We start from the raw sequence: 9,333 nt of genomic DNA, 5'->3' as shown, positions 1-9,333 counted from the left end.
GCTCAGGAAGCATCTTTTTAAAGGTTAATGGTCACTGGCGAGGGAAGGGAGGGCTACTGAGCATCTACCCCTCTTTGATGATGTGGATTTTCCAGTTAAGTGAAAATGAGAGTCGCGTCTCCTCACAGGTACCTGGTCTGATTACCAAGCAGCCAAAGGAGGCCTCGGGGTGTCTTGGAGGCTGGAACCATCAGCCCGGGGTGAGCTATGAGCGCTTTACATGAGCTGCTCCCAGGTGAGAGGTCGGGGTCAGGCCCCCCCCCAGCCCCCCGCCGGCTCCACCCAGGTGAGCCCTGAGCTGCTCCCAGGTGAGCCCTGTGTGTGTGGAGAGGCGGATCTGGAGGATCCCACGCTCAGGCCGGTAAGCTCCGGGAGGGCAGGGATAGGGTCTCTTCTCGGATTCATGGCACATGGTGCCTGGCTCCTCTGGCCACTGGGAGGGGACAGGCGAGGCCAGAGGCTGGAGGCGGCGGTGGCCATGAAGGTAGGAACCCCAAGGGCTCAGGGAGGAGGTGGAGGTGCCGCTGGGGCAGGTGTGGGGAGGCGGTGGGCTAGGGGCGGCCCCATCTCGTTACCTTCTCCCCTGTATCTTTGGGTTAGAAATACCTCGTTGGGTGCAGAAGGCGTTGATTAGGAAGGACTTTCCCCTCCCTACAATGGAGGCTCCTGTGACCATCTTGCTTTACAAAAAGTATTTCACAAATGGACGTGTGAATGAATAAATGAATGAATGAATGAGAATCAGCTGGTCTGATTCTCAGTAGCTGTAGAAGCAAATTATGGCCACTTGACCCAGGAGAATATTCGAGGGAACTGGCTCTTTCCTGAGGACAAGGGCGGGCTATTTCCTGTCTGGGCCTCAGTTTCCCTGTGGGTAAAATGAAAGGGTATCTAAATAATCTTAAAGGACATCTCAGGAGATAAGCACGAGAGACTAGGCTGTGTGTCTTGCAACGTCCTAAAGGGAAAGTGGGGAAAATCCTATTACTCAGCGGTGGGAGGGGCACCCACTGGGACTCTCACCTGGAGCAGGTGGGCCTTGGAATCCTTCCTCATTGGTTTCTTCCTTCACCTTGGCCTCCCGGCCCCTGCCTGACTCTCCAACCCCACCTTTCTACCAAGTAGGTTAGAGCCTCAGTGAGCATGACAGGGACCTCAAATTACAGTGGCTTAAATAAGACAGTTTATTTCTTTTTTGCATGAAATCCAAGCCCGTAGGGTGATTCTTCTCTGTAGTTTTCAGGGTCTCAGGCTCCTTCCACCTTGCCGCTCTGTCATCCTTGGGGTGTGGCTTCTCCCACAAGGTGTATCACATGCCAGTGTCTGGACAGCAGGGAGGGGCAGAGGGGACAGATGGGCACAAGCCTTCCCTTTAAGGGTGGGACCCAGCAGCTGAGCACACAGTTCTCTTTCCCACTGGCCACAGCCCAGTCACATGACCACCCCTGACTGCAAAGGGGGCTGAGAAGTGCAGTCTTCATTCTGCCCGGCTGTGTGCCCAGAAGACAGGCTGTTACTGGGAGGGGACAGTGGATGTTGGGAGACAATATCCCAGTTGGCTCACACTGCTCCGGCCTGCGGTGACCAGCTGTCCTGCTTTGCTGAGGCATTTCTTTGGACACAGAACTTGCAGTGCTAGACCTGGGATAGTCATAGGAGGAACTGTCCTCGCTGGCTTCTTTTCTTATCCCCAAACGGGCCCAGCACGTTCCTGCCTCAGGGCCTTTGCATGTGCTGTTACCTCTGTCTGGAACACACTTTCCACAACTCCTTCCATTCAGAGAGGATTACTGGGTGCCCACCTCATGTATGAGCCACTGTTCTAAACACTACATGCCAGGCGCAGAGTGAAAATTCCAACCATGCTTTTAACATAACAAGGATAATTCTTTCTACTCCTCCCTGGTCACTTTTGTTTCCAAATCTGCGTGGCTTAGTAATTTTTATTATCTGCGGCTCTGAAAGGAACACCTCTTTCCCTAAGGCTCTGGCTGGGCTCTCACACAGCCTGATAAATCTTATATTAATAATAACCCGAAAGAAGAACATGTATTAAATTCTAAGATTATGATCTAGGAAACAAGGATTTTGAAGAGATGGGTAAGCCTAATCAAAGGAAATGTGGGGTGGAGAAAGTTTTATTAAATAGAACCACACCTCTTGGGTGAGTTCATTGGTACAGTCTTTCCGGAGGGCAGTTTGGCACTATATGTAGCAACTGCAACTGCAAATGCACAACTTCGGGCCCCAAAGTCCATTTATAGGAATTTATCCCAATGAAATAATAAGAAAAATATGCAAAGGTGGATCTCTAAGGACTTCTGTAAGAGGAAAAAGTATAAAAGCCTAAATGTCTGAGGCTGGGAACCACAGATTGCTCTCCTCTGCCCTGACACCAACAGGCACTTCAGATGAGGAAACGGAGGCAGAGAGAGTTTAAGCAACTTACCCAAGGTCACACAGCAGGCAGTGGCAGAGCTGGATTTGAACCAGGGAGGTGACTCCAGAGCCCATACTGTTCCCCAGTCGGCTCTGCCACCTCCTGGGCCGCAAGAGGGAATGAGAACGTCTTCCCGGGAACAATATCGAGATTTCTCTGGGAGGTGAGAGGATGGCGCAAAGTCTGAAGTGTGGGACCTGGACCCAGGCTGTGGGACCCAGAACACCCAGAGCAGGCGGGAGGCCTGTGGTGGCCGAGAGTGCTGGCTGTCCCCAGGTGGCCAGGGTGGAACAGCTCCGCTAGCCCCTTCCCGGGGTGGGGGCTGTGTTATTGGCTCCCCCTTAATCCTCCAAGCCTGCAGCCCAGCCCCAGGCCTCCAAACCCAAGACCACCCAGTTGAGACTGGAAGGAAACCTTCCCTTGTAAGTGGAATCAGGTGAAATCTGGCTGTAAATTAGTCTCAGAAACCAAAAGGCTGTGTCACAAGCATGGCCAGTGTGGCTGTCACTGTCAGCTGCATGGAAATGACGGAGATGAGAGGGACAGCGTCTGTCCAGAGGGGAGCTAGAGGAGGGAATGTCGTGGACGATGGAAGGAGGACAGGCCTGCCCCCAGCAGACATGTCGTCGCAGAGAACTGGCCCAGGACGGGGAGATGCCCCCGTGGTGGGCAGCATGTGGTTTGAGGCCGGAAGGTCGGACACACAGGAGTGATTGGTGGTCTCCTGGGAGCTGGGGGAGCATCTTGCCCAGATGGTGGGGTCCTCAGAGGCTCAGCCCCTTTGTGTGTGTGTTGGGGGGGTAATGGCCCTGTGCCCTGTCCCTCCGAAGGTGGCCATAATGGAGGGAAGCCAAAGAGCTCAGCGTTGGACAGGCTGGGAAGCGAATCCCACTTCCCACCAGGCCAGTGACTCTGAGCCTCAGTTTCTCCAGCTGTCGAGTGGGGCTAATATCAACCTATATGGACTGCCTGCTGGTGCGAGGCCCTAGTTAAGCATCTTTAATTCCTAGGGGCAGCCTCATTTACAGCCGAGAAAACAGAGGCACAGAGAGGTTAAGTCACTTACCTGGGGTCACACAGATGCTATCTGTGGTTAGGACTCCAGACTAGCGGGGATCAAATGGAGCCCTCGGCACCGTGCTGGTGGCCTGGCAGGTGCTGTTTGCGATCCTATCAGTGCTGCTGCACCAAGAGTGCCAGGAGCGAGACCACCGTATCTGCCTCTGAGGGCCGTCGCGAGCAGGAAGCGAGGTGACGCACGTAGGACCCAGGGCACTGGCTGCGGCCAAGTCGGCTGCCGGCGACCCCGTGGCAGCAGCAGAGCAGCTCTGGGTGAGGGTGTTGCAGCGGCTTCTGCCTGTCCTCCGGGCCGAGGGCTTGCCTGCCTGCTCCTCGGAGCCTGGTCCCCAGTGCGGGTCTGGGGGGTGGTCTGGGGTTCTTGGGAAGGGGCGGGCGGGCCCAGCTCAGGCCTCCCTCGGGGGCCTGTCCGCCACAGCCATGCTGGGGGGCTGCTCCTGGTGGACTCGGGAGGATGCCGGGCTGAGCGGCCACAGGCCAAGTTCCTGCCATCCGGCCTGTGCCCCCAACCCCAGCCCCCCGGACTTGCAGGCTGCTGGGCAAACACTGGAGGGGGTGACTTCTCAGGCTCTAGTGGGCACGGCCCTCCTCCTGCCTCACTGTGGGACAAAGGGCATCTGGTCCAACACACCCACCACCGGATGTTCCCTGGTACAGAGTTTATCAAATTGCAGGTTGTGATGCATGAGTGGGTCTTGAAATCTATTTAGAGGGTGGAGCCCTGCGCGTAAACTCTGCAATAGACCAGAATAGAATAGATGAGGAAATATCAGTGTGTGTGGTGTGCACTGAAGGGGTGTTTGGGGAAACTTCTGCCTGGTTTTCACAGAAATAGGCGTGTGTGTAACACCGTGTGACATGTGTTTCTTACTGCGGTTGCGTTAAAAAATGGTTGACAGACTGTCTCATGGCCTTCGTGGCACACAAAGTGTGACACTTGTGTGAGTAAGTGTGACACTTAGTCACGCCGGGGCCCAGCAGGTCTGCGCTCTGTTGATTTCGGGGAGGAGACTGTAAGGCCGGGAGCATGAAGGTGGAAGAGAATGGGTCTCGGGAGATGGCAGCAGGGCTGGTGCAGCGATGAGTCCCCGGGCCGCCCCCGCTCCTTCCCGCCCTGGCTAAGCCGCTCTGCCCCGTTGTCACTTCTCTGCAGCCCGTGTCCCCGCGTTCTGCTCTTCCCAGCGCCCATCAGGTCAGATGTTACCACGGTGACTTCCGGCTCTTGTTTCTCTTCTGTGAGCCTCCCTGGAGCGCCGGCTCCCCCAGCACGGGAGCCGGTTTCCCGATGCACCCCAGCTCGAGCCCAGCGTGGTGCACAGTAGGGACTCACCTGTTGGGAGGATGTCTGGGGTGGGGGGAGGTCTGCCGCACAGGGGTGAGCCCCAGAGAGCAGCACGGCAGGGGGAAGGGCTCCTCTTTCCGAAAGTCCCCGAGTCCCCTGGCCCCGCCCACCACGTGCCCCCTGCCTGGCTTCCTGCAGCCGCCCCTGCGTCGCCCCTGAGGGTCCCAGCTGCCAGGCTGGGCTGTGTGGGAGCCCCAGAGACCGGAGGGGCTGGAAATGAACGCCCCGGGGGGCCCAGGCCTGATGGAGTTGGGGCCGCGCCCGGCTCTCTTGGCTGCGGTGCCTGTTTGTGCTGCGCGCGCCCCAGCGGGACTGGCCTCTTGTTTCCCACGGACGTAGCTTGCTGGAGGTGGGCACACGCCCCTTCCCAAGAACCTCAGGCCCATCTTCTGACTGCGCTCTGGGGCTGGACTCCACGGGCTGCAGACACCCCTCGGCTGGTTCCCAGAGGAACAGGCAGAATGCTCATCGCCCCCTTCCCTGTCTGGTCTCCCCGCCCCACACGCCCGAGCGGTAATGTTTGTGATCAGCCCCCAGAGGAAATCCTTGGACTTGAAGCCTTGCCTCCGGGTCGGCTTCTGGAGAAACCAAAACAGAGACAGAGGATGGAGGGCTTTCTTGTGGTCTGTGTTTACGTTCTGTGCACGTGATGCGTGTATGTACGTATGTAAGTATTTTCCCTGAGTTGGGGTGGATTTGCAAGACCAAAAAATGGGTACAAACCGGTGTCGAGGGTTTGATGTGGCAGGCGGCAAGGATGTGGTTCCCCTCCCATCCTCATAACGGGGCGGGGGAGGGGATTGCAGGCCCTCCTGTGAGGGCCGCTGTGAGGCCGCTGTGAGGGAAAATGGTGGGGGGGAGGCAAGGACGGTGAATGGAGCGGGGAGAGGAAGGAGAAAGGGGGGATGGGTGCCCGTGAGAGAGAGGAGGGGGCGAGGGGGGTCTTGATGGGGCCAGAGGAGCAGCTTCCTCGGTGCTGAGTCAGCAGCCGCCCTGACTCAGAAACTCGAATTGTCCATCCAGTGACCCCTCAGGCCTCACGGTCTCTGTTAGAACATGAAAGGTGTCCAGCAGATCCTTGGGGCCATTCAGTTTTCATCCCGTATGTGTGGGGCTGTGCGTGCGAACTTACACACATGCACAATCACACACACACGTGCCCTGTCTCACCCCTACACACTCGCCGCTCAGACACAGCAAGTCAGTGTCATTAAAATGCCAGGCCATGCCTCTGCCTCCTCGCAGAGCCCACGTGACCCTGCTGATCAGAGGAGGCCACGAGTCCGGAGGGTGAGCCCTGGCATCGGTCCACTGCTCTCCATGGCAACCTGGCTGATACCTGTTTGTAAGTTTAAAAGCTCCAGGACTACAGGAGCTCTCACGTTACTTCACGCAGATCAGCTGTTCACTATTCAGTGCTCTCACGGTTAGGCGAGGCGGCGGGGCACAAAATTGGCATGTGCTCTGCGTGTGTGTGTGTGTGTGTGTGTGTGTGTGTGTGTGTGTGTGTGTGTGTGTGGGAGTGAGTCTGGTACACAGTTGAGATGAGGGTCTGGGGGCAAAATAGCATTAAAAACACAGTCAGTAGTAATTGGATTATAGTTGTTGATTGCATTCAAAGTACTTAACACAGTGTATTAATCCTAAAGATATATTACATCTAGTGAATTCTGAAGTGTCTCACTGATAGAACATGGGCTGTAAGAAGAAAGAACACCCTTGCAAACCTGATCAAATCTCCCATGCGGTGCTGAAGGCGCTGGTGGACGGAGGGATTAACATCCAGGTAGGAGATGTGGGAGAAAATAGGAACATACCCATCAGACAGGTCGGCAGTGACGCTGGGGGTCAGGACAACGGAAGACCCAGGACCCACTTGGCGGGACTCCAGGCTCTGCGTCCCCCGCCCTCTGGGTGTGGGACGAGGTGGGCGAGGTGGGAGGTGGGGTGGGGGAAAGCGGTGGAGATGGAGAAAGCTGGAGAGAAACGGCCACGTCTGGTTCCTCCGTCTGCAGCAGGTCTGAAAGCCAGTGTCCCCACGGGCCCAACAGTTAACAAAGGAGTGAAGAGGGCTAGACCAGCCACCAGCCCGCACTTCCTGAGGGATTCCCGCCCGCCAGACGCGGTCCAAGCAGGTTCCGGACGCTGACTCAGCCAGTCCCCCAGCCCTGTGGTGTGGTTTCGTTACCGTTTCCCTGTAGAAGGGGAAGGACCCGGGGAGGGACCCAGCAAGTGGCCTGTGGACAATGCGGCACAGGAGTTTGGGTGGCAGATCCTCGGTCTCCATGTGGGGACGATAGGGGGAGGGGTGGAATCGGTGGCAAACTGCAGAGCACGAGCCTGTCTAAAGGGGCTGCTGCCCCGGCCTCGGTGCCACCGCAAGCTACCAGGGGAGGACTTGGGCGCAGGGTGGCGCCGTGTCCTGACACCTGAAGAGAAAGTGTCAGATGCTCAAGTGAAATCTCAGGTTTTTCACGTGTTGACATCGGCTTCACATTTTTCAAAAGCACCAGGAGGGACACACTCGACACATCTGCTGCTGGTTTGGGTCCACAGTGTGACCTCTGACTCACTGAGAGAAAATCCTTCTGGAAAGTCGTGAGCATCAAGGTGTGTGTGGCGCTGGGCTGGCTGGTGTGAGAGGAGGGCTCTTCCCCCGAGACCTTGTCACGTTCAGGGGGCGGCGCCTGTTTCGCTCCCCCTGGGTGGCGGAGGAGGGCTCTCTGCAGGGAAGGTGGGGCGGGGCTCGGGGTTACAGGGACCTGACGGGACAGGCCCTGTCCTGACGCAGCTCACACTCCCGGAGTGGACAGTCACCTCCACTTTCCCGGGGTTGCCCTGGCGGCCGGAAGGTCGGGCAATGCTGGGCCTGTATTTCCACGTGGCTTCCATGCTGGAGATGGGCTCATCCTGTGGGCCGTGCCCCTCCCCCAGCCTCTGCGGGGAGTCCCCTGACCCCCAGGCCTGTAGGCATTTGCATCTGTAGCCCCGCCCCCATGCAAACCCCCTCTCTCCCCCCAGGCCAGGGCAGGGTTTAGGACATTGTCCTCCTGCCCCTACGTGGGCAGAGCGACCCCCCCCAGCCTGGGTGGAGGCCCCATAACAGCCGTCCCCCCACACTGGCATCTCTCCTGAAAGGGTCACTTTAAGAACGCCAGCTGGCAGGTGCCTGATTTGGGCATCTGAGGAGCTCCCATAAGCTCCCAGGACCAAAGCAACCCTCTTTTGTCAGCACTGATGGGGAACAACTGGCCGCTGTCCTTTAATCAGGAGGGGACATGCTCAGCTATGGCCTCCTGCAGGGCTGCATAAACGTCCATTAAATCAGCCTGTGCGCTCTGTCGCTCCCCGCAGACCGTGAGGGCCCACTGAGGCCAAGGGGCAGCCCCCAGCCCCAGTCTGGCTCCGGAGTCCAGAACTGAGGCCAAGAGAAAACGCCGGTCAGCCCAGATTCCTGGCAGCTTATCAATCTGGCAAATTATTTCTTTCAAATTAACTCTTAAGATTGAAATCCGGGCCGGACTCTGCAAGTTCACGGGCACCTATTATCTGCTGGTTTCAGGCGCCTGGGTGCACCTGGGGACAGGGTGCTCGTCAGCGGGTGGGAGATGTTTTGGAAACTGTGGCCGCTGGGATCGGCCAGGCGCCTCCTCTTCTGCTTCTCATCCCCTGATGGAAGATGGTTCTGGCGGGGGATGCGGCTTCAAGGCCTTCTCCTCCGTCTCCAGGAGCCCCGGGGTCAGGCGTGACAGGAGTGATTCCAGCACCATTTCCTGCTGTCGGAAGGGGCCACAGGCAGTGTCCCGGGCCTTCCCCATCCCGAGGGGCGCCCGCCTGAGGCCGAGCATGGGCACAAAGTGGGGTCAGGTGCGCAGGACACGACTGAGGGAGGTCAGACAACAGGGGGCGGAGCTCTCTGCCCCGATCCTGCTTACTCTCGCTGCGTCTCACTGTCTGAAGATCCGGTGACATCCCACCCCTGTACATGTGTAATCTGCAGTTTCAGGACCCCCTAGGGGTGGGTGGGGGGGTGGCAGAGTGCAGGTTAAACAGGGAGAATAAGGGAAAGGCAAGCACAGGGGTAATTAATTTTTCTTTAAGAGTTGCTGGGATGCTGTTAAATTCCTTGTCTATCTAAAAATGTAGGCACAGGTTCTAGGAAAACATGTTCTGGTGCCAACTGTGCTTGTGTTTCATGTACACCCTTTACATGTCAAATTGGACATCCCGGTCTATTAACATTGCTTTTTTGGAATCCCACGCAACATGCTGGACTTTTCCACCCTAACAGTAATGGTGGACAACACACACTTGGGGTCAGGCACTGTGCGAAGTGTGCTAACCCATCATCCTGACAGCAGCCCCGTGAGGTGGGTGCTATTATTTTCTCCATTCTATAGATAAGGAAACAGGCACAGAGAGATTTCACCCAGCTAGTAAGTGGCAGAGGTGTGTTTTGAACCCAGGTAGCCTG

At 57.1% G+C, this 9,333-nt stretch overlaps 1 long non-coding RNA gene across 1 annotated transcript; it reads left to right on the top strand.

The window, feature by feature from the left end:
• Positions 1 to 5,899: 5,899 nt before the first annotated feature.
• Positions 5,900 to 7,244, top strand: LOC132506048 (uncharacterized). The gene is made up of 3 exons (XR_009535689.1): positions 5,900 to 6,204; positions 6,509 to 6,645; positions 6,875 to 7,244. It is a non-coding gene; the product is annotated as an uncharacterized LOC132506048 (long non-coding RNA).
• The last annotated feature ends 2,089 nt before the right edge of the window (positions 7,245 to 9,333 follow it).

The sequence above is a fragment of the Lagenorhynchus albirostris genome, chromosome 15 (assembly GCF_949774975.1).
Source record: "Lagenorhynchus albirostris chromosome 15, mLagAlb1.1, whole genome shotgun sequence".
Lineage (NCBI taxonomy): Eukaryota > Metazoa > Chordata > Mammalia > Artiodactyla > Delphinidae > Lagenorhynchus > Lagenorhynchus albirostris.
This window is presented reverse-complemented; position numbering and strand designations above follow the sequence as displayed.